Genomic DNA, 27,737 nt, shown 5'->3' on the forward strand with positions numbered 1-27,737 from the left:
GATCGAAACTGTGGAAGATTTTAATCGGATTGGGTCTCGATCCAATCTTGGTAAATTTCTTGGCAGACCTACATACTGGCCTGCGAGCCTCTGTTAGAGTGAACTCAGCGGGACGTTGTTCTAGCCATTTCAACCCAGAAAGGGGGGGTCAGATAGGGGTGCATTATGGCCCCTCTCTTGTTTACAGTGTACATAAACGCTCTTGAACCTGTACTCAGGGAGGCTAAGGCAGACATACCGCATATAGGAGACCTGGGCATACCAGTTCTCCTGTATGCGGATGACGCTGTGCTTCTATCACGAACTGGGGTGGGGCTTCAACGATTATTGGACGCATTCGGTCGTTTTATGAACTCCCTAGATCTTAAAATAAATGTAAAAAAAATCACAAATAATGATAGCTGGGAGAGGATCTCGAAAGAAAAATATAAAAACTTTTTTCTGTCGTAATGAGGAACTTAGCAGAGTTCCACCTTCCCGTATTTGGGTATTGTTTTTGAGGAGAAGGGGAAATGGGGTCCACAGATTAAAGCAAGAAATATTGCTTTTGCTAGAACCTCTACGGCAATCATGGCCTTTAGCAAAAAACTTGGGGCTAGGCCCATATCAGCTCTGTTCAACATCTATAAAGCTAAGTGCTTGGCAGTAGCCACGTATGGCTGCTCACTTTGGGGACACAGTACCACGGACTGCTTGCAAATCACCGAAAACAAATTCATGAGATCAATCTTATCGGTGCCGCAGTCAACCCCTTCTTTTGCAGTGCATTCAGAGTTGGGTGTTGGTTTTATTACAGATATGTTGAAGGTAGCCCCACTAATAACTTGGCTGAAGACTTGGTTGAACGATGAACTCTCCCTGAATCATGCCATTCTTAAGGATTGTCTTAGTTTAGACCACCTAAATTAAATGAAGTGGTTATCCTACGTCAAACAGGGTTTTCAGAAAATTGGAAGGCCTGAGCTTTTTCACTCCCCAGAAAGTGTACCTCGTAGGGACATAGCATTTACGAAGGGGACTATGTTACAGATGCTATCTCTCGACAGGGAGGAAAGAGAGCTCAGAAAAACTACCGTTAGATCCTTCATTATGGTTGCTAATCACCCTGGTCCTGAACGTTACCTGGTTTTAGTGAACCGACCTTATCATAGGTTCCTTTTAACGCGTTTTCGTTTAAATTTGATCTACTTAACATTGGGTCAACTCACGGAATGGAACACTTCTGATCATGCTCCGCCGTGTTCCTGCGATAATTTTTCAAAGCAGGACACAATGCATTTTGTAATGTTCTGTGGCCATTACATAGCCGTAAGGAGGAAGTTTCTTGTGCCTATCCTTAAGGAGGCAGGCTTCATTCAAGTGAGGCCCGCACTCCTATATCTGCAACTACTAGACAGTCCGAGGGTTATTTCTCATGTCGCTAGTTTTTTGGTGGGGGCAGCTCGGGAGAGAAATAGGATAATGAAACTTCGTGCTTAAATGTACTCCTATAAAAATGCACTTTCTGAATATATTGTCTTTTTAACCAAATGACCTATCGTGGCAGCTACCATTCTGTGAACTGATCGTTTTTGATGTTTTTTTGAACTTTCAATGTTTCTTTTTAAATTTGGCTGGATTTTTAAGATATTTAAAATGGGTGATTGTAATTAATTGTATTTTGTTAATTATTGTCTTTTTATGATATTGAATTATCGAATAAAGTATTTTGACTGACTACTAAAAACACACAGACAAGTGTCTGTGTTCTACGTCAGGAAGAGCCCTTTCCTAGAGGCTGGCCACCGTTTAGCGTAAACGGTGACGCCGGCCAATGGGAAAGAAGGGCGGGGCTTAAAGCCCGATACTGAAAGCTACCTAAAAACATAAAATCTCGCCAGCGAGACTGCGTGTGTGCGCAGCTCACGTAGGCGAGACCTAAAAACTGGCACAATAGACAGAAAAACTGGTAAAAAAAGACAGAAGCAGGCACAAACACAGAGACAGACAATAGCAGAAGAGCAAGACTCTCCCACTGGACCACTAGGGATGAGGCGCAGGCACGAGCCTGCGGGTGGAGGAGGGCCTCAAACACCTACCTGCACAGGGGCATCGGCAGCAGCACAACTACTGGGGGAGAGAAAGCAGGTCTCGGACCAGGAGGTCAGAAGTCTACAGAGTGTTCACACCACATAAATTTCGTAGAATTAACTGCTGGGCTCTACGCCCTGATGAGTTAAAACAATCCCTACAGGGCAGAACAGTCATTCTAAAAATGGATAACATGTCGGCTGTGCCACACATAAATCGCCTAGGGTGCACGAAATCATCAAACCTATCAAATCTAGCCAAAGAACTTTGGCTGTTCTGTCTAGAACACAAGATAGCTCTAAAAGAAGAATACTTTCCGGGAATAAGCAAGGTTATTGCAGACTGGAACACAAGATTTCTTTTAGACCACATCGACTGGAAACTCAACGTGAATGTATTCAGAACCCTAGATCACTTTTGGGGCTCTCTAAAAGTAGACCTTTTTGCAAGCAGATTGACATTCCAACTGCAGAATTATTTCAGCTGGATGCCAGGCCTGTGTGCTCAAGCAGTCAATGCTTTTCTCCAACCCTGGAAAACAATTTGGAGATACACCTTTCCCTCCTTTGCAATGATCCAGAGAGTGCTCCAAAAAGTGAGACAGGAACAATGCTCTTTAGTTCTAGTTACTCCCTTCATGCCTTCCTGAGCCTTCTTGCCTGAAAAGTGGCTGGAAATCTCAAGTAATCATATACCTTTTGAGACAGGCTACAATACTCCTTCAAGAATCTTGGGGCCCTGGAATCCAGTATAGATACAATGACATCTGGAGATCTTGGGTACGTTGGTGCCTGGAGAGGAAACTGGATTCCATAGAGGCTCCTATCGTACACGAACAATTTGAGAGGGGGCTTACTTACAGGTCAATTAATTGCTACAGATCAGCTATTATAGCAGGTCACGCTCTAATAAATGGCAAGACTATAGGAAAACAAGCATTTGACATGGAATAAGTCTCGCATTTGCCAGAGTTTGAGCTGTTGTCATTGTAAATGACAATGCCTTTCATTTTTGTGTTTTGCATGCTTTCAAAACACACAAAAATGCATTGTCATTTACAATGCCAGCAGCTCAAACGCTGGCAAATGCGAGACTTATTCCATGTCAAATGCTTGTCACGGATGTGGTCATATTATAAAGAGCAAAACTAAATTTGTGAAGCACTGGGGACAATTGGCAACAGGGTGTGGGGATGGGGGGTGGGGGGGGGGGGGAGTTAAAATCACTAACGGAGCAATGATTGTTCTTCGGGGTGATAACTTACACTTCAAACCTTTCAACATGTGACTGACAATTCCTCATTGCAGCAGGAGAGTACATTACAGAATAAACATCGCCTTTTCACTCCCTCCAAGTGAATTTCATCAAAAATGATGCTCCCAAACCACTGTGCAGAGCTTTACCACTGTTAGGTCTACTAGGATTATACAGCATGGTTATACGGCCCTGATGAGGGAGGCAGAAGAAGGGCCCTCCAGTATATCTATCGGCTAAGATGTCCTTAACAATAGTGTGCATTTGAGAGGAGACCGAACATTCATTGCGAGAGCCTGCACTCACAGCACAAGGATCATGCACTGCAAGGGACCCCATTCGCTAACAATGTGTAGGCGCACAAGGATATACAAATCCTCAATACACAGTGGAAGGGGTTAAACAAGCACTGCAGGAGGCTTTGCGCACATTGAATAACAAGACATTGCACGAGCTGCACGGGACATATTTATCACTGGAGACTGTGCACGAGCATCAGGGGTGAGGTGTACATGCTGCAGAAACCAAAGACAGGGCGCACACTTGAGAAAGTGGCACATGACGAGGGTGCAGTACATAGTACAAGGCAAGAGGTGGCATTGCATCCAGTGATACAAGAAGCGATGCGGGCTCCAAACGCGGTGAAACAACGCAGCGCATGATCCACTTAATGTAACTTAAACTGAAGCACTGCAGCCGGGTAACCGTATTTTATGGTTTATACATATTAAGCAGGATTGGGACTAACTGAAAGGTCTTGCTTCCACCAAGTTCTGTACCTTGTGCATTCTGCGTAGGAAAACGTATTCTATGAAACCAAGAGGTGTGTGGTAGGAGGGAGACAAACGTGGTACACGCTTTTGTACCCCCTACGCACAGGCATCAGCGCAGAGAGGTGCAGATCCATGGAGGATGCACTGTCAGCCACCCTTCTACAAGTGCAACACTTTCTTTGCGAGCGCAGAACACCCACGAAGCATACTGGGGTGGCGGACAGTGCATCCGCCATGGATCTGCACCTCTCTGCGCTGATGCCTGTGCGTAGGGGGTAAAGGAAGCCCCACGTGGGGAGTGGGGTGGTCTGTGGTGGCGTGGGAAAGATACAAGATAGGAGCGAAAAGGACGTGCGTGTACACTATGAGCATACCAGTTTGTGTGCCTCGTGGAGATTAACATGTGAACTGTAACAACAAAACAATGGAGTTGCTTTCTGTGAAAAATGCAAGGGAAAAGCCAGGTATCCCATCCCGTTGCCGCACATGGGTGGATAAGAAGCAACCGGCGAGGATGAGAAAAACCTGCGGTAGAAAAACACTTGCTGCCAATTGCTTTTTGATTCCCAGTCAACAAAGGCCATACTGCCCGAGTGCCAGAGTAGAAGAAGGTGGGGAAAAAAAACCCTGTTGTGTATGAGTTGTGACATCTGACAGGTGCTGGAGAAGGGACTGGTGGAGAATTAAAAAGCGAGTCAGCAAAAGAAGGCACATGCCTAAGCGGAGAAAACAGGAGGGCGGGAGAAACTATATAAACGATTGTTAGCAAGGGGCGAGCAAAAGGGAACACAGGTATCTAACCAACACGAGTGAAAGAAGAGGTAGGGGTCTGGGAAGTGTTTCTGAGATGCTTGCTTTTTGGCGGAGGGGACTGCAATGACCACTCTGTCAAAAATACGAGTTTACTACATGAAATAAACAGAGGAAATGCAAGACGCCTCGTGCTGAGATTTGAGCAGGGAAGTCCTGGGTGGTGAAGATTTCGTTATGTATTCATGCCGTCCACCCCACCCCCTTCCCCCCTCTACAAACACTGTGTGTATGTGAACAGAACAAAGTGGTTGGATTCATAAAGCCTAGCCCCGCTTGGGGGAGTGTGACCTGGGATGACACAGGGAGAAAAAGATCTTCGAGGTCAGAAGGGGCTGGTCTAAGAGTATTTCGGCCAAAATTGACCTAAACCAGATTCTGGGAAACCTCTTAAAAGACAACAGAGATACCTGTGGTCTCGTGTCAGAACTAGGAGAACTTAGAGGACGCCGTAGCAAAATAAAACACGCAGCCTCCCTAAAAAAGCATTGGCCGTGCGACATCGCGGATGTCAGGCAGCCTTCATTGGGTCGTGGGCGGGGCCTGCAAAAGAAAGAGGAAGGAACCGCCAGGAGAACGTCCGGAACCCTGCAGCCTGAATGCTGACGTCCCTGGCCCCATAAGAGAGAAGACTAGATGGCACCAGAGGAAAACCGGGGCTCCCGAGTGGTGAGGAGAGCCCCGCGGCGTGCCAAGAGAAGTGCAAGGACCGAGCCGGTAAGTGAGAGCTTGCAGGCTGTTTGGAGACAAGTTGCGTGCACTGGCTGGAGGGGTGTGTGTGTGTGTGGGTGTGTGTGTGTGTTTGCGTGTTTGTGCCTGTGTGTGTGTGTGTGTTTGTGTGCATGTGTGTGTGCGCGCGTGTGTGTTAGTATAATGCTAGTGTAGGAGCCTGACTTGCTCTGGCAGTGGGACAGGAGATGTGCACGGCGCGTGGCTGTACGTGCACGCACACATGTTGAAATCGCCGACGGCCCTGCGCGTGCCCATCCCCTGTCCCACTTCCAGAGCAAGTCGCTAACAACAGAGGCTTCGCTGGACAACAGCGCTTCGCGCTGCTTACACCAGCTCGACCTAAAAATCCATAATATGTAGAATTATGAAAAGCCTTAGACTAAGGAGACTACCCAAGCCTAAATACACTAAGCTCTGGGATGTTAAATTATTACTTGACCTTTTTCTAACTGGCCTGAGAACAGAAACCTTGATAAGAAGAAACTCTCCATTAAACTAGCCTCCCTTCTATGCCTAATCTCCCGCCATAGAGTATTTAGACGTTAATGCAATGGAAGTAACTAACAGAATTTATGATGCATTTGATGTCAATTTTGAGATTATTAAAACTACAAAGACTACGTCAGATACAATCTTCTACCAAAGGATTGATACATGCAGAAAGCTCTGTGAGGTTGATTGTATGAAAAAATATGATGCAAGAATGAGAACATCGGACTCCTGGTTTTAAACAATCACTTATCTCCTTTTGTAAATCTCTTCAGGATTCATATTGCCTTGTTTTCAGGTATGTATCATCACCAACGGTTAAACCGAGCAACTTAATCAGGGTTTTGAGCAATATCTTTGATGCTTTTGTAATGACACTCAAAGTGACTGGTCCTCATTTCTGAGGCCAACTAAATTGTCTTATAATAAATCCATCGATAGTGCAACTCAAACTTCACCTTTCTTCTGTCTTCAAGGTCTTTATCTTAGAATGTTCAGTCTAGATCACAAGTTTCTAACCTACTGCTGCCGGTTTTGTTGGACAGATAAACTATTAGATGTAAAATTCTGCTTAATCTCCAAGATTATAAAAGAGGATAAAACAAACTTCTGATTTTCATCATAACATTTCTCTTGCCTATAAAATTGGAGATATCGTTTGGTTGTCCATGAGATTTTTACCCTCTCATCTTCCTCAGAGCAAATTTAAAACCTTAGTTCTACAGTGCTTTCAAAAACATTCAGATTGTAAACCGTGAAGTCCTAAAACTCCAGTTGCCAATGGACTGTATGATTTATCTAGTTTTCACTCTTGCCAAATTAAACCTTATCGCCTCAATACTTTGACCAATGTTTTCTCTGTCTCCACCAGTCTTGGTGAATAATGTATCTGATTTAGACGTACAAGAAATGTGAGTTCAGAATCTTTGGAGACATCAATGCTCGAGTTATTGGTAAGATTACCATCGTAGTGAAAAGGTCTTGGGGAGATGACTCTTCAGCCAACAACCCAATTCTAATTTGACACGCTATCAGAGTATTTCCAGACAAACATGGACCAGTGGGAGTATGGGGGGGGGGGGGCATACTGTAGCGCTGCTATGGCGCCTTGCTCCCTGACTGCCGTCCTGGGCAGAAATTGTCTTGGGTAGGACATCTGCTCCCTCAGCACTTCGTGCTGGAGAGGCCTCTGGAGTGCAAGCAGGCCATTGATCAAGACCTACCTCACGGCAGCCAGCCCGCTGGTGTTACTTCCATCCAGCAGTCTTCTCCTTGGGGGTATTCTTAGAGACACAAGCAGTGTCACCATCTTCCTGCATTCTCCTACTTCCCAGAGTGCCTCAGTGGGATTTCTTGGATGAAAAAAATAAACAGTTTCCTAAGGAGGTTCTTCTAATCCAAGAAGGAGATCCTGCATTTTGAAGAAATTCTTGTTTTTTCACTAGATCGGGGGAAGATTTTGTCCACGCCTTGCGTCGCATTGCTTCAAGTAGTTCTATCATTGTGTTCCACACTCCTGACTTTCTTGTTTTTTTTCAGATTTTGGCAGCCCTGTATCCTACCCTTCAGCCTTCTGCCCTTCACAAGCTCTTTGGCTCCTCCACTTCCATGCTATGACGCATCAAGGTGTCCCTTGATTCCAGCTTGATTGGTCTTCTCCATCTCCAAGCCACCTTTTCTGTCCTCGAGCAAAGTATCCCTGACCTGGCTTGGACTCTCACTAACACCTCAGAGGTTTTTTGTCTTAAGGTTTTTACCTCGTTTTCAGGGCTCCTTTCAGAAAGCACCTTCTGCATATGTACTACCAAGTGCCCACGGCTATGTGGCTAATGGAAGGTGTCAAATGAAAAAACCACAGTTGATGGACCGAATGCAGAACAATGTGATACATTCACCCCAGTACAGAGATCTGGGCCTAAATCCATCGTTTTTTTGCACTCCACACCACCCCAGTTCAGACATGGCCATATGCAAATCAGCCTTGACCCTGTGCCTCATGGGAACAGTCCAGCCCGAACTGCCAAGCTAGGCCTTCCCTGGAACGGAAACAAGCTTCCGAGCACCGGTTTCTGGCATTTCAGCCGTCTTCAGCCCGGCTTGCTTGAATTAGTGGTGTGGAGTGCATGGGACTCACGTCTGAGCATACCCATCCCACTCGAGGTGACAAATGCAAAAACCACAGTTGATGGACAGAATGCAGAACAAAGTCATACATTCACCCCAGTACAGAGATCTGGGCCTAAATCCATCATTTTGTGTTGCACTCCACACCACCCCAGTTCAGACATGGCCATATGCAAATCAGTCTGACCCTGTGCCTCATGGGAACAGTCCAGCCCGAACTGCCAAGTCATGCCTTCCCTGGACCGGTAACAAGCTTCCGAGGACTGGTTTCTGGCATTCCAGCCGTCTTCCGCCCGGCTTGCTTGAATCCAGTGGTGTGGAGTGCACGGGACTCACGTCTGAGCATACCCATATCACTCGGGGTGACAAATGCAAAAACCACAGTGGATGGACAGAATGCAGAACAATGTCATACATTCACCCAAGTACAGAGATCTGGGCCTAAATCCATCATTTTGTGTTGCACTCCACACCACCCCAGTTCAGACATGGCCATATGCATATCTGTCTGACCCTGTGCCTCATGGGAACAGTCCAGCCCGAACTGCCAAGCCATGCCTTCCCTGGACCGGAAACAAGCTTCCGAGGTCCGGTTTCTGGCATTCCAGCCGTCTTCAGCCCGGCTTGCTTGAATCCATGGAAGGTGTCACCTCTACATCTGAGACATGCAGACCCAACAAGAGCCCGAGCTCCTCTGTTAGGTGTCCTTCATACATTAAGTTAATCAAAATTCCATGCAGAGCTTCCAGTACCACTAACCTCTCATTTCACAATCCGTTCTCTACAGCTAACCTCAACCACACTGTGTTGTAGACAACCAATTCCACTCCGTCATTTCATGCCTGTTGCCTTATTCAAATGCTTAACCATTTCCTGTAGAATCTTATCACAGACAACACCCTCTTCTACACTTTCACCATGATCGACACAGAAGACGATTGATCTATATCTACCACCAACTAATCCTCATTCCCCTCCAACCCCCAGTCCTCTAACAGATTTCTTAATAAGCAGTCTGCGTTCACATTCATCATCCAAGGAACATACTTCATCTCAAATGGGCATTCTTGTACCCAACACAACTATTTAAGCTATGGATGGAATTACCTTACCAGCTGCCTTTGTGGAGAATAGATCGGAAAGTGGCTACAATCCATCATTAATTTATGGAAAGTTCCCCACACATCCTAAAGTGTTGTATCCCCTACCTCCAAGCTAGAAACCTCTTTTATTAGCACACAAGTAACATACTTCTGTTCCCCTGAGAGTTTTTTTTTTTTTTACCGAATGCCACTAATCTTTCCTGGCCTGCCTTCAAATGCTCCAAGACAATGCCAGGAAAAAGTCCCTTCTACAGGGGTTATTGCAGCATGAATGGTGGGACGCCGAGGCAAAAGGTGAATGAGATGGATTTGGGAAAGAGTGCAATGTGACTAGACCGGTTATGCTCAGAAACACAACAATAGAATCAAGACGATGGAGACAGTGTAAGGAGGGAGGCATGCATGGAGAGAGAATGGAAGCCTCACATCAAAGTGAGTGGTGCAAGCAAGAACTAGCAGTGTGGTGGATGATGAAGGAAGGAGGTGGAATGTGCAAGAAGTGACGAAATGCAGTGGTGTAGAAAAAGGATTAACAACATGGCTCTGCAAGTATTCATTGTGATGAGGATAAGAGGGAAGACAAGTTCTTTAGGAATATGACAGAATCATCCTATAAGGAAACCTAGAAAGGATGATGACTTTATCACTGATGCTTGCCATTCATAATTTGTTTCATTTGGCCAGCTAAGAGCCCCAAATTTATTCCTTTATGAATACGTCCGTGTGCTGGGCATTATTTGTCTTGTTTTTATTATCATGCGTTACTCTATGAAAAGAGTATTATGTACTTATATAACCATGTTATTATTGTACAATTAGATCTTGTTTGAATACTCATGTTTGTAATATTAGAAAGAGGGATGTGTTATATTCTAAATAGTGGGTTTAATTTCTTCATTACCAATATTTACTTTAAGACCTCAGAGCTATTTGGAGATTAAGAGAGGTACATTCTGGAGTCAGCTGGATGAAGCGACTAGGCTATGCTGCACGTTTCATCTTGAAAATAAGTGTATGTTTACTTTCACTGGCTTGTTGCCGACCTTCTTAACACTGCAACTGAAGAATGCTGCTTGATCCTACCCCCCAGCTTTTGGCACCAAAGCTAAAGAGTTCAGTGGGATCTCGGCAACGATGCATACCCTCACCAGCTTTCTTGCTTTGCCCCACTGAATCAGTTGAGGAGCTCCAAACGTAGACAGATATAAATGGAGAAAAAATTTGACTCCTGCGCCCTCCTAGGATGCTCTACCGTGGAGGACTTTAAATAGCACATAGGATCTGCTCATCCGCAAACAGGGACTCCTGATTTGCACTTTACTTCTAGAGATGTTTTGCCTCAAAACGTTAAAAATTAATGACTCTGTTCCACTTATCTGGTTTTAACTGTTTGGGTGTATTTTTGCTTATTAAATGCAGTACAGATTTAACTTTACATGCATTTCTCTTGGAATATCTCTCGATTGTGCCACTACTATCAGGAGTTGAGCACAGATTCTCTTAGAACTGCTTTAGCATAAACAGATTAGATTTATTATGTTGTTAAGCATACCCCCCTTTCCCCGAATACTGCATTATTAACATTACTGGCACATCATCAAACAGCATACCACGAGCATGTCTGTTTCGTTCTCTATTCACAAACATTCTGTTTGCATCTCAGCTGCTAGAAAACTGATGCTGGGTGTTCAGTTCTTCTTGCTAAAACAGATAATATTGCAACGGCTCTGGAAACTTCTCTCATTTTTCTTACTATCAAATAAGTTATATTCAAAACCATCTGAATGTTTGCAGGATACAGTTATGCAACAAGGCTTAATTACTTGTGTGGCAAGGAAAGACAAACCTATGTGCAAAGCAAAGGCAACTTATGCATTGCATCCAGCATTCAGTGGTATTATCTTGCTATAAGTACAGAAGGGGCAGCTCAACTGTTGAAACAGCTATACACAAACTACAGATTCCATTCAAAATATTGTTTGGTAAAAATGAATGATTTAATCTTCCTGAAAGCACAAGTAGGCCATGCTTTCTACATCCTAGAATTTAATAGTGTAGGTACCATAAAATATTTTGGATTCTATAAACTTCAAGTAGTTTAAAGAAACGAATAACAAATCTTCAAGGAGTGACCAATCCCTCAACATCACTGGCAATCACAATTTACCAACGTAAAGTATTTAAGAACTGGAAGCGTGGTTAGGAAACAGAGGATGTTACTAGGTTAGCGAATAAGGAGTAGTAGGTTGAATGCTAATTAGCAGGTTTTCAAGGAAGGAAAATATATTTGGCAAGATGGAAGAGGGTGAAAAGCGGGACAGAGGGAGTTTCGGCGCAAACAAGTAGTTTACCAAACAAAAAGGGGGTAAAGGGAAGCATGAAAAACATTTCTAAAATCAGCACTTTAATAAGAACAAAGTGAATAGGCCCAATATGCTGAACAAGGGCAATGCACGTTGCGATTCTGTTACATAAGCTTATAAATGCACACCGTGACCTCCCACGCCAATGAATAGTCACATAATTTCTTCGTAAAGGTGTACCATATTTGTGAACATCTAACTGTGGATAGTTTTCCACATATGTGAGTGACAATGAATCACAAAATTTGACGATCAGATATCGGACAAAACGTGCAAGTTACACTGCATATTCCTTATTAATGTAGCCGATGTATGAGCAATGATCGGCTCCGAAACACCCAGCTGCCACCATGCTGTCATCGGCATCACAAGAGTCATCTATAGAGGGCGCCAACGGGTAACGTGAACATACGCCGGTCGAGTCTAGAATTAGGAAAACCGATATACAATCCAGGCAAAAACAGTTACCGCTCCAGCACATCCCCAAGGAGACAAGTAGAAAACAGACAGAACATATTGGACACACGCAACGAAATAAGATTTCCACGGCCAAAAAAAAGCGGGTTGAACAATCTCAGCAATGAAAGAAGAGGGGTCCGCCTCCCATTGTTCCTACCGCTCTCTGCCTATACAATAATCCATGGAGCCATCGCGCAGCTTCCCTGCGGGCGCAGCAGGAGGCTAGATCCGTGGAGGTTGCTTCGACGCACAGCCGCTCTGGCAAGGGTATCCATCCATCGCACTCACTCACCCGTTGAGCCCGCACGGGTCGTCTCCATCAAACCGCTGATCGTCGCTTTGAAAAATAAGCGAACGCGCAGGCTGTGACGTCACACCAGAGGCGGGTAGGGATTCCACCCTGCAGAGAGCAGCGGTAGAACTCTACTGAAGCCGCCGCTTCGAGTCGAGCGCCGCCCGTGGCCGGAAGCTGCAAAGCTGATCCCATCCGCTGGAGCAAGGAATGGAATCCTGTCTAGTCAGGAGCCGACCATCCCTGCGAACGCTCGGCACCCACAATCGGGAAAGATGGCGAACGGGCGTAAACGAGCACGGACGCGCAGTCACTGTAAGCCCAGCGGTCAGACCGCCGTAAAAACACGGGATTCTTTGGTTAACTCGGCATGATTCGAGGGGACGGCCCCGAAGAGGCAGCGGCGAGATCTAATGGAAATGACGAGTTTTATCTCCGCTGTTGCGATCTGATAGAAGCTACGAGGTTTATTGACTCCGCTTTGAATCTAACCTAATGGAAGCGTTGGCAAAGTTTGATTTCTCGGAAGGCGTTTAGTCGACCATCGCTGTCCATAATGTGTTGCTCCCACGAAAAAGCGGCATCCGAAGGCTGTCGTTATTAAATAATATCAGCGTGTTTAATTGATGAAATCGATGTTGAAATACAACTACAGCTCGCCTCGGTTGAGCTGTTCATCAGTGGTAGGTCTATAACCAGCATAGCACGGGTTTGTGATTTTCTTTATTAATATCTGTTTGCATTTTCCTACCATATACTGTTATTACTGTGCATGCTGTCATGGTTAGGGTGAACATTTTTGGTCTGGTTTTTGATATGACTACTACCAACATAATGCTAAAAATATACATAGTGGGTTTGGGGTTTCGCCCTTCAAACAAATTACAGGTAGACTGTATGTATAAATTGTGCCTGCCCATTTTCGTTATTGGCTTTCTTCGACCTCATTTAGCTTTTGGCTTTAGTCTTTGTCAGTCACATTTTGGCTCAGTCCAGTAGAGAATTATCTCTCATGTAATGGTACTAGTTGTTTGAAAGTGTCCGTCTGCATTTACTTGAGTGCTTGAGTCAAACTGCAAGAGGCGCTGATTTACAACTGTAGCCTTATCTGTTCACTATTGCTGGCTCTTTCCCATTTGCCTTACTGTAATGTACTAATAGTTTTGCATATGTCGCCTTAAGTGGGAAGGGTATGCCCAGACATGGGTCCCATGCTCACTACACCACTGGATTCAAGTTAGCCTGGCTGAAAAAACGGTGATGCCCTGAAACGGTCCCAGGATGCTTGTTTCCGGTCCAGAGAGAAACTGGCTTAACAGTTCGGGCTGGACAGTTCCCACAAGGAACAGGGTCGAGACTGATTTGCATATGGCTGGGTACAAATTGGGGTGGTGTGGTGAGCAAAGGAATGATGGATTTAACCCAGATGCTTGTGACTGGGGTTAAATGCTTGCATTGTCTAGCATTCCGTCCATCAACTGTTTCTTTTGCAGATTTACAACTATAGCCTTATATTATACTATTGCTGTCTCTTTCCCATTTGCCTTACAGTAATGTACTGACAGTGCATGCTTTAGCACATCAATTTCAACCTATTAGCTTTGCCAATGCTTGTTAAATGTTAGATGTGGTGATGTATAATAATTATACTCCTAAAAAAGTAGCTTTTAACCAGTACAGCGTACAACACGAGGAATAGCTTTTAATACTTTATAAATTAGATGTGATTGACGTTTCCTTCGTTCCTTAATGGTTGTTGAGAAATGAAATACAACACATTAGCGTCTTTGAATAATGCCACATAGACTGTCAACTGAAGACACATCAGCCTAGTTGGCACCATACTTGTACATGCAACCGAACTATGCCACCACAGCTCAACAATAAAGTACAAGACAAGTTCACGCCCTTTTCCAAAAATCACATTCTCTTGTCATTATCTCAGCAAACACAACACTCCATATATCTTGTTTACTGTTGTAGCTCTACATCAACAGTGTAGCTGATATACATTGTGAGAACAGCTATAGTTCCTTGAACGTATACCATTGATGACACCAGAAAACTTTGAATGTTTCTGTCTGTGAAGACCGTGTACTGGTTTGAAAGCATTTTTTGTGGGTAAAAACAACGAATTTATTGTGTTACACTTTCCTCTATTAAGCGTTAAAGTACAATGACACGTATGCTGATGGATATTGATAGACGGTAGTTAATGCAGCCAGTAAAGTTGGTTACTTCAGAAAAGGAATCAGGTGGCCGGTTAGTGGTAGAAAAATATTTTAGTATGGGTGAAGATGTGGATTAATAGTTATTTTTCTTTCACACCAGAGGACCCGAGTCCTCATGTCCTTATTTAACCAAATGTTTTCGATATAGCACTGTTATGATAAGGTGACCCACACCACCATTTGGCAAAACTAGCATTGCTTGAAACTAGAAAAACAAATTCCCTCTGGAAACACCCAACTAGTTACACTCATTAGTGATGGTGCAAGTTAGTCATCCCGACGCCTCAAGCAATCCATATTACTAAGAAACAAAGCAGGCTCCTCCCTCAAATGAAGCATCTCTCGCAGACAATCCTCATCAAAATAACTGGAGTCATCTCTTGCTTTGAATAAACTGCTCCTTAAACCGTATATACATATTAAAAACAAATGATTTCATATAATATCAGAAGTGCTGATTGACAGTTTCAAGCACAGCTGCAGCTCATTAGGCTGTTCAGATGCCAGCCGCACCACTTTACCACAGTTAAAATAATTATTATGAAATTGGTAGAAATCAACAATGTATATACACACTTTTGTAAATCAGTACCACACTGATAGTTCGTTTGGCTCTTAGACCTGTCATTGTCTTTGTTTATTTCTGAAAACACACACAAAGTTGCATAAACCAGCCAGAGGGTGGTGTTACCGTATACCATATTCTACTGACAATCAATGCAACCTACACCTGATCAACTCTGCTGCACACCACTATGAAAATTCTAGTCCAGTTCCACAGTATGAGAGTAAGTTCCTAAAAAACTAGTAGATGAGATTCCATAAAATAAACAATAGAGAAGTACAAAAAATAAAATAGCAAAACCTGTACTTTTCAGAAGAATGTTGCCCGAGCATGTAGCCAGACTTAGGCACTGATCGACTAGGTACACCTTGATGTTGGGAGCTGTACCTGTGGCCGATTCTGGGGCCATTCATTCATTGTGCTCGGCCGAAATTGACGGCGGCCATCTTTGATAGGGCTACATTGACTCGGCGCTCTAGTCTCAGGTATAAAAACGGTTAGTCATGACTCCGCGCAGCGGACGCGCACAGCGGACGCGCCTCAATCGCGCCGGAGTCACGCCAGAGTCCAGCCCGTCTGCGCCCATCCGCGCACAAACGGGTGCAGGGGCTGGGGTCTTGGCTGCGGGCTTTCGTACACACGGGATGCTTTATACCACCTACAGAGGGGAATCCAGTCCCTGGATTCAACTACACTAGCCTTACTAGAAGAACTCTCTATTCGCCGTTCATGTAGCAGTAAGTCCACCTCCCATTTCCATACCCTGAATCTGGCTAGTCTAAACACCAGATCACTGCAATGCCATAGTCTTGAGATTTTCACCTTACTCCAAGCTGGAGAAATCGATGTTTTAACATTGACTGAGACCTGGCTTGGGGAAAACTCACTACCAGACATTATAGCAGCAGTTCCATCAGGTTATGACATACACTGGCATAATCGCGCAGGGAATGCCCGTGGGGGAGGAGTAGCTATACTCTTTAAGAAAAACCTAGCTGCTATTAAAATCTTGGCAGAAACAGTGGACCTGGCCGACATGCTGGCAGTGAAAGTTATGTTTGACAATTTGTGTTTAATCATCCTCACTGTCTATCGACCGCCAAATTCCACCTCAGCCTTTAACGACCTATTTATGGCCAGCATATCTGATATATGCTCACGTTATAAGAACATAGTAGTCACGGGAGACTTTAATCTACACTGGGACAAGGAGAAAAAGGAGCCAGCAGCTAGCTCTTCGGAGACAACAATGTGTTCGCTTGGTTTCAGGCAACTGGTAGACTCTCCTACGCACATAAAGGGCCATATCCTTGACCTGGTCTGGGTGTTGGATCCTAAGATCACCTCAGTAAAAGTTCTCCCTTGTATCTGGTCAGACCACCACCTGATATATTGCGATGTCCCTATTGGCGCAAAACCCCCACAGCCCCCACCAAAAATTAAAAAGACTCGTCAATGGAAAAAAGTTGATGCACAAACATTGACTCTGTCGCTCAGGGAATTCACTCAACCCATGGCGCCAGTCGCCGACATAGACCAAGAGTGTAGAGATCTAATGGGTGATCTAACAAGGGCAATTGATCAGATTGCACCAGTGAAATCCCAGAAAATGAATAGTGGTGGGAAGGGAGCTCCCTGGTTCACACCAGCTCTAAGAGAGCATAGGAAAACTCTGCGAAATGCTGAGAGAAACTGGAGGAGAAAAAAAGACCCTGAATCCTGTGAACAATACAGGCAGTTGCTTCGAGCCTATAAAAAACATATACAGGAATCTAAAGCGACATTCTACGAAAATCGCATTAATAAGGCAGACAACGTTCAGAAGGAAACTTTTAAAATCCTCACGGAACTAAGTAAAAGAACTCAACCTATAGAGACCACCCTCAATTGCGACACCTTTCAGAAATACTTCCTAGAAAAGGTTGAGGTTATTTTACAAGAAATAACAAGTACCAGAGTTGGCTCCACTGAACTACATCCTGCTAAAACTCCAGGTGGAATGTACTTGTCTAGTTTTCCCCCGATTGATTCATTGAGCCTAGAAACCTTAATGAGGAAAACAAAGTCAGGCTCTCCAGCCGACCCATGTCCCCCTAGTGTGTTTCGCCTAGCCCGCCTCAGCCTAGAAGAACGCATTCTGTCCATGCTAAACAGGTCATTGAATACGGGACAGCTGCCAGCTAGCTTTAAAGAGGCCAGAGTGAAGCCCCTAATCAAGAAAGCTGGGGCCGATCCCAAAGTATTAAAAAACTATCGGCCCATCTCCCAGCTTCCATTTCTATCCAAGGTGCTTGAGCAGCATGTTTTGAAGTCCCTGGCTGAGTTCCTGGAGTCTAACCATCTGCTCCATGAGATGCAGGCAGGGTTCCGTGCCCACCATAGCACCGAGTTAGTCATGCTCTCGGTGCTGGACGACCTTAGAGGGTTGGCTGACCGAAAGAAACCAAGCGCCCTGATACTTTTAGACCTATCAGCGGCGTTTGATACCGTCAGCCATACCATACTCCTGGATAGGTTGGCCGGGTTTGGGTTTCGGGGCTCTGCTTACCTCTGGCTGGAATCCTTCCTGTCCGGGCGAACCCAGAGGATTCAGCTGGGAGAGGAGGTATCAGGAGCAGGAGACTTGACATGTGGGGTACCCCAAGGCTCCGCCTTGTCCCCCTTATTGTTCAACTTATACCTGCAACCACTAATAAGCACCTTGGTTGAGATGGGCTGTCGGGTGTTCAACTATGCAGACGACACCCAGTTGTTGCTGAGCATAGATGACACCGTACGGGCCCAGTCGCTGGCACAGGAGATTCTTAGGTACACAGTCAACTGGATGTCCAGGAATCTCCTGAAGATTAACCCCGAGAAAACAGAGGTGTTAATTGTGTCATCCACCTGCTCCCCCTGGTGTGATCTCTACTGGCCCCAGGAATTAGGGCCCACCCCTAAGCCAGCAATCGTGGTCAAAAGTCTTGGCATTAGAATAGACAGCGCCCTCTCAATGACCAATCAAATCTCTGCGGTAGTAGGTACCTGTAACGGCATCATAAGACAACTGCGCAAACTTGTTCCACTTCTTTCCCAGTCCATGATCCGCACGATAGTTTCTGCCACCATACTGTCGAGGCTGGACTACGGAAATGCGCTCTACCTGGGCTTACCTAAAGCCTTAACAAACAGACTGCAGGTAGTCTTAAATGATGCAGCAAGATTAATCTTCAGACTTCCAAGGAGATCACATGCATCCCCGCTGTTGCTGAATCTTCACTGGCTACCAGTGACGCAAAGGTCGGCTTTTAAGAGCCTCTGCATAGCCCACAAGGCCATCTATGGGAAAGCCCCTTCCTATATCAAGGAAAGACTAGTCATATACAGCCCGAAAGAAGCCTAAGGTCCTCGGAGGCTCAGTTGCTTGTATGTCCTCGGTTCAGGCTAGCAACAAAAGGAGGGAGATCCTTTTCGGTCCTACTGCCCAAAATGTGGAATGAGCTGCCGGAAGCTCTTCGCAAGGAAGGAAACCTGTTTCGCTTTAGGAAAGCCCTAAAGACAACTCTATTTAGAACAGCGTTGAGCTCAGTATAGACCTAGCTCGCCTCCTGTTGCTGCCCAAGCTGTGATGTCATTGCGGTCAAAAGCGCCCTGAGACCTGTCGGTGACTTGGCGCTATATAAACCGACACAAACATAAACAAACATAAACATAATTGCCTCTGTGCCAAACTATGTAGGGTTTGGAACATAACCAAACAATAAATAGTGGTATCACACAATATTGATATCACTCTGCAAATTAAAGTAATAACTAACAGAAACATTGGAGTTGGCATACAAAGTATCTCTTTAACCTCCAGTGCTTTCCAATCACCCCACCACCCTTTTCTTATTGAGTGAAGTGGGGAGTGGGGATATAGACTGAACAGATCGACTTTATCAAGCCCTATTATTAGGTCGGGAGGAGGGTAATCCTATAACCACCCCAACCCATTCCTATGAGAACATGTGGATGGTTGACTGTGATGCAATGGAATTAGAGTTGGACAGCCCTCTGTGGGAGAGGCTGCAATGTTGTGTCCTTAGTACACTGTATTCCACCGAAAAAACTGAGAAAAGTCAAAGAGTCCAAAAGTGCAAACAGGATACCACTGAGTTTTTGTCTCCAAGTCAGTCAGCGGGATAGCAATGGACAACCAGTGCAATTGCAATAGGATAACAGCTCTCAAGTTAATAATTTTACCTGATTTGAGTCAGGACAAGAACACTGATGCAGTCAAATCATTTGACAACATCTCAGCAGAATCGTGTGCAGTCATGTTCAGAGTTGGTTCACCCTGCTGATGCTTGGAGCGATTCCTGGTTAGTGTCCAAATTACATTGAAACAGTGCATCAATAGTGTTGCTGGACCCTTGTGAAGTCCACTGCTAAGTTTGCCTTTCTCTAGAGTTGTTTGAATCTTTGAAAGCAGTCTTGGAAAGACTTGAAAACCTTTCAACCAACTTCTGAAGTCTTTCTCCAAGTCATCTCCTTGTCAAGTACCCTTCAACGGAGCAGTGCCAAGTCCATCTCTCATGTATGGAGCCTCCATGGATGTATTACCAATTGAACTGCATCTAGGCTGAGTTGGGGTTGCACGGGTGCCGTACGGTGGGTTACTGCAAAACCATCAGTGGCACACAGGTTAGATGCTCATGGAACACTTTAGGGTAGATGGATCCTGGTCAAGATGTGCTGACAAATGGACCAGGAGGGCAGTGGGGTGAGCACATTATCTCTGCATGGCTGCTGCTTCTAAGTGCCATTGGGTGCTTCTTGACATTTGGCGTGATACTGACTGCAGTCAGAGTGTAAGACAAACTGCATTTTATAGCGGTAATGCGCTGTTAATGGAACTGGCAAGATGATGTTACCAGGAGGATGAAGTACTTTTCTATCAATTGTCAACAACATGCCAACAGGTTTACAGAGGTTCTTCCATGGTGTTTTGAGGTTTGGTGTGAAATAACCAGATGGATCTTTGAGTTGCTGGTGCTGAAAGTTCTCTGCTTGTTTAAGGCGTTGGTGATTTGTTGGCATGGGTAGCATGCTTTGGAAAGCAGTTGGTGACTGTGTATGGATAATTGCTCTGGGAATCTAGGGGTAGAGGCTCTATTTTCCTAATCCTGGTTCTCCTGCTGGGCCTTCACCAAGTGTTAATTTGTATCTCAAAGGCCTGCCTATCATCTGTCAATGGGTGCACTTTCAGTCAGTTGTATGAGTGGATTACTGTGGAGACTGGAGACTGTAGCAGGTTCTTTAGTTCTTGGGTGCAGAACTGGTCTTAAGGTTCACCAGTGTGTACTGGTGGGTCATTCTCTTCTCTATTCTTTTTTTTTTGTTTTGTTTTGTTTGTGCTCAGATGTGGAACGGGGACTTTTTGCATTAAACTCGGTCTTAAAACAAAAGGGGGCCCTTTGGCAGGTGTCAATCCTCCTCCACTTTTTGTGTCAGAATTGTCAAGAGTGATATTATGCCACTTGCTTCCTCTTCAGGGAACTTGGGCATGTGTGGTGATATGGGTTCACAGTCTGGTGCAACAGTGACTTACAGCTTGATGATAAAACGGGCATGCATATGGTAGCGTTGGAGGCCAGCTTCGCAGTGCTTAGCATGTGCCTGCATTGTTTGTGCCTGGTGGCCGCTGTCAGGTGGGCAGGAAGCTTATCCTTGTCTTCCCTTCCCCTAAGTCTCTTGTTTATTGGGGGTTAGTGTGGAGTTGTATGTCACCTTGCAGGTAGGAGTATGCATGAAGGTGCTTTGAGTTGGCGCTTCATGTTCCCAGCTTTATTACTCACTTTATCTTCTCCATGGTCATCTATAGGTGGTTCATGAAACTGGACGCTATGTGGCAGCGAATCAATCCCAGTGAGAGAGCAGCTGTGCTGTGGGAGGTAGGTGAGAAGCAGCACATTTTTTTGGCTGGCCTTTGGATAAGCTTATATGTTCCTTGAGGCAGAGTCTGAGGCTAGGCAGCTGCTGCTAGTTATCATGAGGGGCGATGCTGTTGTAGTGAACTTAGCTGAAGGCGCACCAGTCAAGGTGATCTGCTGCAGGTTAGGAAGACATAAAGTTGGGGGCCTGGTTAAAGTCTCTCCCCTTAACAACTGCAGTGTCGCCCCTGCCAGTCAATACTTTTCTGATGTAGGGGGAGGTGGCAGTCTTGCAGTGGATGGGAGCTCAGTGAAGTGTTCTCCCTCAGTATGCAGCTTCGGTCAGGCCCCTCATTCACCTATTGGAGCTGGAACAGTGCAGGTGTTTCAGTCTTGTTCTGCAGATGGCCTTCACTTAGGAGAGGTGTGTGGTGGACGCTATTTATGCTTCCTTGAAAGAAGTTTAGGGACTGCAGCATGTGTGGCTTTTCTGAGGGGCCTCAGGATGATGGTTGGCTTTGTCTTCTTCTTAGCATAAGTTATTGATCTCTACACATGTATTTATGCTGCACAAGGCTACTGTGACATCCCACGAGGCAGTTGTAGCTGTTCTCATCAAGTAGTGGTGGGAAGGTCACTGCAGCAGATGGCTACTCTTCAATGCGGCAGAAGCAAAGCTTGGTTACATAGTCCGCTAGCCAGAAACAAAATAAAGTATCTGCCAATTTGTTGTCTAGGACTGGCACGTGCATCACCCTAAACAGTACATTCAGACAAGAGCATCTCAGTACCAATTCCATCAGCAGTCTTAAAACCTAGTTGTCACTTGCTAATAGCTTATTTATTACAATTACAAATTCTAATTTGTCCATCACGAATGACACCTTCCTATTCGTAAATTCCATTCTACACTATTCCACCACCAGAACTGTTTGAAAAAAGTTCCAAGAAGGCAATACTATAGTGTTGTCTCTTCCAGTTTTCTGATCACCTTTCAATGCACCATCGACCCTTCCAATAGAGGCCGAAGCTCCCTGCTCCACATGCCATAAGCCCATGTTTTTGGAACCATGTCCATCCACATTGTCAATCTATTATATTTGTCTATAAATGTATGCCAGGTCAACAGTCCAGCTTCACATTTACATGAACCTTTACCATGTTCAGGACTTTTGTTGCCCCTTATAGCTAAATCCATGTGTTTATAAAATGCCCTTCCTGGTGCTACTACCTTTCGCCCTGAACCCCATGATTTGTTGCAGCTTACTTGATTTGCAGTTTTTCATGCTGACTGCCTCCTGCAGCAGCACTCTCAGTGACTTTACATAGCCTGTAGGTAACCTGGAACCATTAGCATCAAGTTCTATGTCCAGGAACGTCAGTGGAGTAGCTGGACCCTCAGCAGCCGCGCACACCTGTTGCACCCTCCAGCCCTGACTACAAACAGAAAGTCATCAAGATAGTGCAGTATTTGGTCCTGCGCCACTTCCTTCACCATCTGTTCCAAAAAACTGCTGAAAGTTAAAACAAAACGGCACAGTCCTCACAGTAATCCATAGGCCTTGTTTACAAAGTACATGCCCCAAAACTGTATCCCTTATAGGCAACGATCTGCTCGATAAACCGGTTGCAGGCAGACAGATGACTGAAAGTATGTTTTCCCATCTCTGCTCTAACCCGTAGCTCCTTACCTGGGTAATTTCTATGTCAATTCAACATTCTTCAGCTGCTATATAGTACATTTATTGAGTTTTCTTCTGTTTGTTTTTTTACTTTCGAGATGGGTAATTTCTGGGATTCAATAGGATTTAGGATGCAGGACCATAGCTAGCCAACCATATATGGAACTGAACTGGACTAATCCATCATAGCCATAATGGCATTTGTTAGTCCAAGTTCTCATCTTGTGGGCTGTCTAAGTTATTTTAACAGCAATAATTATCCCAAGATGTGGGTAGGAATAAGCCATTGCATTGGGGCAACCCCCAACATACGCATACCAAATCCTTCTCCTGCCAAAGGTGAAAGTTTGAAGCCTTTTTTCAGTATTGATAGAAATGTTGGTAGATTTACACTACATCTATTCCACATTACGTTTTCATGACTCCTTCCATTGCCGGTGCAACACAGCTTTCAACATGATTCATTTTATGGTGTCCCTGCTGACTATGAGGCAATACCTGCCATAAGCTTCATGGGGATTTTAGAATACCTCTCCAACGATATGATCAGGCCTCAAGTGACAGAATTTATCCCTGAAGAGGCTCTTTTGTGTTGTGAGCAAAATGCATGGGCTGTTACGTCAACGTTTTGTTTAATAATCCAGTATGAAAATAAAGAACAGGTTTACATAGATTAAAGCATTAGGAGTTTTGTCATGTGACTCTGAACTATTACAAATGGACGTGGCAAAATAAATTTGTGATTGTTAATTGCTGCTTCTCTGTGCTACGTAGACTTGAACTGGTGATCATTGTAGGATTCTGGCACTGAAGATCTACAGGAGTAAATGAAAATTCTTGCCAATGAATTTAGAGGTGAAAGCTCTTGCACATAGTGCCAATGCAAATGCACATAAATGCTAATTCATAAAAATGTAAACACACAAAACAAGCTGTTGGACATACAAGTCCACCTTTGAGAAGAATAAGCATTTCTCCATGCATTTAAGCCTATGTCTGTGCTTTTGTTTCCCTTGATGAGACCAACATCTGGATGTGTGAATAGTGGTTGATTTTGAAATTGGCACACTGGGATTCAAATTAGTAATTATTTATTTTTCTTTATCATTGCAGGATTCCCCTCTTGCCAGAAGGAAGGATCTGAAGCTCAACACTCCAGTGGAGTACCTTTAGCCAACAGTATTATTGTCATAGGTTATCTGCTTCAGACTGTCTGCTATTCCCCAGCTTACATGTGCCTGCAACCACAGAGCACCATGTTTGTATCTAGTTCATGTTGATGATGCTTCCTCATGGTTGCCAGTGCGGGTGTAATATGGATGGCTAATCAAGAACATTTATTTAAGAATATAATAAGCTGAATGATACCCAGGTGATCTTTTAGCCATTTTCGGAGCAGCATGTCCATTCCAGTTCCTCCCGTCCAGATGATGGCCTTGCTTGGTTGCTGATGCTAGTGTTAGTGCCATGATGCTTTTCAGTCTATTAATGGCATTTGACACCATACTAATTCAAAATCTACTCGGCAAGAACTTGGTATCAGCATGGTAGCACTATGGCTATCGTCCTTTTTTTTTTTTTTTTTTTTTTTTTTAAATTTTTTTCCACAAAGCCTTAGAAATTCACCGAAAAAAACCCATAGACCCCAGGGATGTCACAGCCAGCTGGACACCTCGCCCACAGAAAACCACCGAAATTCCTCCGCCACAGACAGCTGAACCAACTGCAACCCTCGCGCCCCCAATCAACCGGTGACTATGTTACACACCACAACCACCCACGACATGGCCAGCGACACCACCGACGACACCACCGATGACATCATCCAGCAAATGCGGCCCGGTCTGACATCCAAATGCACTATTATAGAAATAGCAATCTGCAGTCAAGCATCAGTGACTATATTCCTATCTTGAGGGAGGATCTAGCAGCAGTGCGACCGACCGCCTACTTGACCACTTCATAGTGTCCCACTAAATATACTGGATAGTGGCCAAACTGTGTGAATGTCCGTATTACCCTGTGAGTTGTTCTGTAAACTGCTGCACCAGTTAGTTACTAGCTACGTGAAAGTCTACATTAGTCACTGGCCAGTCAACTGATCACCTGTATGGGAGAGCGAACCCGCGTGTGGTTCGGTGGGGGATCTGCGACCGCCCAAAGATATGTCAACAGCTAACTCAGTAGGCTTATGATGCCAAGACCACACGTTATAACAGCTGTCCAGGCGAGTGAACATCTCCATGGTTGTGGTGATGAGCAAACACACCTCTCAATGGTACATGTCCAACAAAGTAGAAACAATAAAAAGCAGTGTATATGACAGTCGTTGTATATAAATAACTATACACAAAACTCATTAACTGCATGAGTGACTGTATAGACAACTGCACACCTGCAATAGCGACTTCACAACACAAAGTATCAGCCACCATCCATACGAACACATGAAGTGCTATCAGCACAAGTGTGTAGCTGAGTAAATGCAAATACGATACATTATTTCCAAAAGTGAGTAGAATCACTGCACAAGTGTACAGGATGTGTGCCGGTGTACAATATCAACACAGGCGCACAAGTACGCTCGACAGTGTACCATTGACCATTGCCAGCACGCATGAGTAAATCCATAGGTAACTGACCAGACGCGTGCGCAGATCCCTAAACCACCGAGTAGGTCTCTAGATACCTGCATTACCGTGCCAATGGATTCAAATATGACACCCGTATCTCTCAGTGAGCGATGAACGGCCACACCAGTGTACGATGAGGCGCATCTCGCCACGCGGACCATGCCATCAGCGACGCCACCGACCATGCCATGAACGATGTAACATGCAACATCACCACCAGCGGACAGCGCGCACGAGAGGTACAGCCAGCACAACCAACTACAACGGAGGAACCTCAATGGACCTGCACGAGCGAAATGTCCAGCCAACCACAACACCCCTGAAGCCCGTGGTTTTTACAGTGAATTTCTAAGGTTTTTTAAATGATAACTCCTAACTATAACCTGCCTGAAACCCCTGATTTTCTCAGCGAACACACATATATATATATATATTCACTGAAAAAACCATAGGTCCCACACCAGCTATAGCCAGCTGGACATTCCACCCACACAAAACCACCGAAACTTCCCCGTCACAGCCAGTTGCACCCACCACAACCCGCGCGCCCGCAATCCTCTGCCGACGATGCCACACACCACACCACCCACGACACGGCCAGCGACACCACCGACGGCACCACCGACGACACCATCCATGCGACAATGAAATACACCCCATCACACACCAGCACAATCCCTTATCACCCACTGTAAAACAGAAAGTGCCATATTTGAATCTATTGACACACCAATAGAAATCTCCAAACACCCACCCAGCTATTCACAGGACCACACACACACATCCAATCACTCACCCACAGATTCACTGTTACATGCAGTGAATAACCAACAGAACACCACCAAACACACCTACACGACTAGTTCAACACTACACACCAGCACACACTGCATTCAACTATAAAGACATCCCCCTGACTTATGCAAAGAATCGATCACACCTACATTTACTCATCCACACACCCAACCAAACACCACTCCATCCATCCTTACAGACAGCATATCGTCCTTTGTTTCGTCTGTATGTAGTGGGTCTATATTATCTCTTTTTTATCTTGTACCAAAGAGATCCCATACCGTCTTATCACCCATCATGTGCCCTAGAATAAACCCCTTCATTGTCTGTTCACTCTATTCTAGCTAAAATACCCCACTTTGATTCATCCCATTTAGTAGATTAACTAAAAACTTGACATGAACTCAAGAGTTGTGAGTTGAACACCATGGGTAATCTGGTCATGGGCACTCTCTTCAAGGTTTTTAAGGTGTTGACTAATGAAGTGGACAGAGTGTCATTGGCTTAAAATTATCTGAAAAGCCTGAGGCACTGGTAGTGGATGCTAGTAATGACCTATGCACCACTAACATTTGTCTAGCCAATTTTGTTGCCTGCTGTAAGCCAGTATAAATAATTAATAATCTTGACTTCAGTAGCCTCTAAGGAAATCTTCCCATATCTGACGAACAATGGGGAATGGTCCACTCTAGCTGCCATCATGGTGTCCTGCCTTAGGTACGGCCATCCATCTCCTCTACATATATCGCTACTTGAGCCATCCGATTTATGGATCCAAGCCTGTTAGTGGTACCACATTTGGGTGCTATAAAGTTATGTGGCAGGTTCTTTATGATACAAGTTCCCACTCTCCAGAACAACTTCTTCTTCTTTTTTTTTTTTTTTTTTTTTTTTTTTTTTTAGGGAGTACTCATGATGAGACAGAGGCATTTGCAGATCTAGCCATTCTGTCATCATCTCCCCAAGGTGCCCCATCAGGTGGTGATAGGTTGTTCCCTCTTTGTGCCAGGAAATACCCGTGTTTAGCATAACATAACATTGTTGAAGGATCCATCAGCAGGATTGCCGAATAATTTTAAAAGCATAACTTCGAAAAGGATTTTTATATGTTATTTCTGAAAAGGGGGGCATTTCTCAAAGTGTTGTTCTCAGAATATACTAAAAGAATGATAAGTGTGAAAGGGGTTAATGGTATAAAGGTTAAGAGTATGGAGTTGGGGATTAAATGTATATGGTTTGGGTCATAGGACCAAGTGTTGGAGGTATAACCGTTAAGGAAGGGGATTAGGATATTGAGTTATAATATAAGATTCCAGAAAGTTTTTAGAGGGGGGCAGGAATTCATGAATTATTTTATAGAGAAAAAATTAATTTAGACCGGGTAATTTGTTGCACTAATTTTAAGCAATATATGAATGTGAATTAGATCAGCTGCGATAACACAAATATGAAATTTGACACATTTTGT

General features: G+C 44.6%; 1 protein-coding gene and 1 long non-coding RNA gene across 3 annotated transcripts in view; one reads left to right on the top strand and one right to left on the bottom strand.

The window, feature by feature from the left end:
- Positions 1-12,533, bottom strand: part of ZNF518B (zinc finger protein 518B) — a 49,307-nt gene extending 36,774 nt beyond the window's left edge. The window contains exon 1 of one of the 2 annotated variants that reach the window (XM_086964089.1): positions 12,335-12,533. The gene's annotated coding sequence lies outside the window, so the exon portion shown is untranslated. The remainder of the gene's footprint in view (positions 1-12,334) is intronic. The other variant, XM_086964088.1, reaches the window with a different exon arrangement.
- A 94-nt stretch (positions 12,534-12,627) lies between these two features.
- Positions 12,628-27,124, top strand: LOC147725415 (uncharacterized). Its single transcript, XR_015309777.1, has 3 exons — positions 12,628-13,152; positions 21,111-21,180; positions 23,955-27,124. It is a non-coding gene; the product is annotated as an uncharacterized LOC147725415 (long non-coding RNA).
- Positions 27,125-27,737: the final 613 nt, after the last annotated feature.

The sequence above is a fragment of the Lissotriton vulgaris genome, chromosome 3_2 (genome assembly GCF_964263255.1).
Source record: "Lissotriton vulgaris chromosome 3_2, aLisVul1.2, whole genome shotgun sequence".
Taxonomy (NCBI): domain Eukaryota; kingdom Metazoa; phylum Chordata; class Amphibia; order Caudata; family Salamandridae; genus Lissotriton; species Lissotriton vulgaris.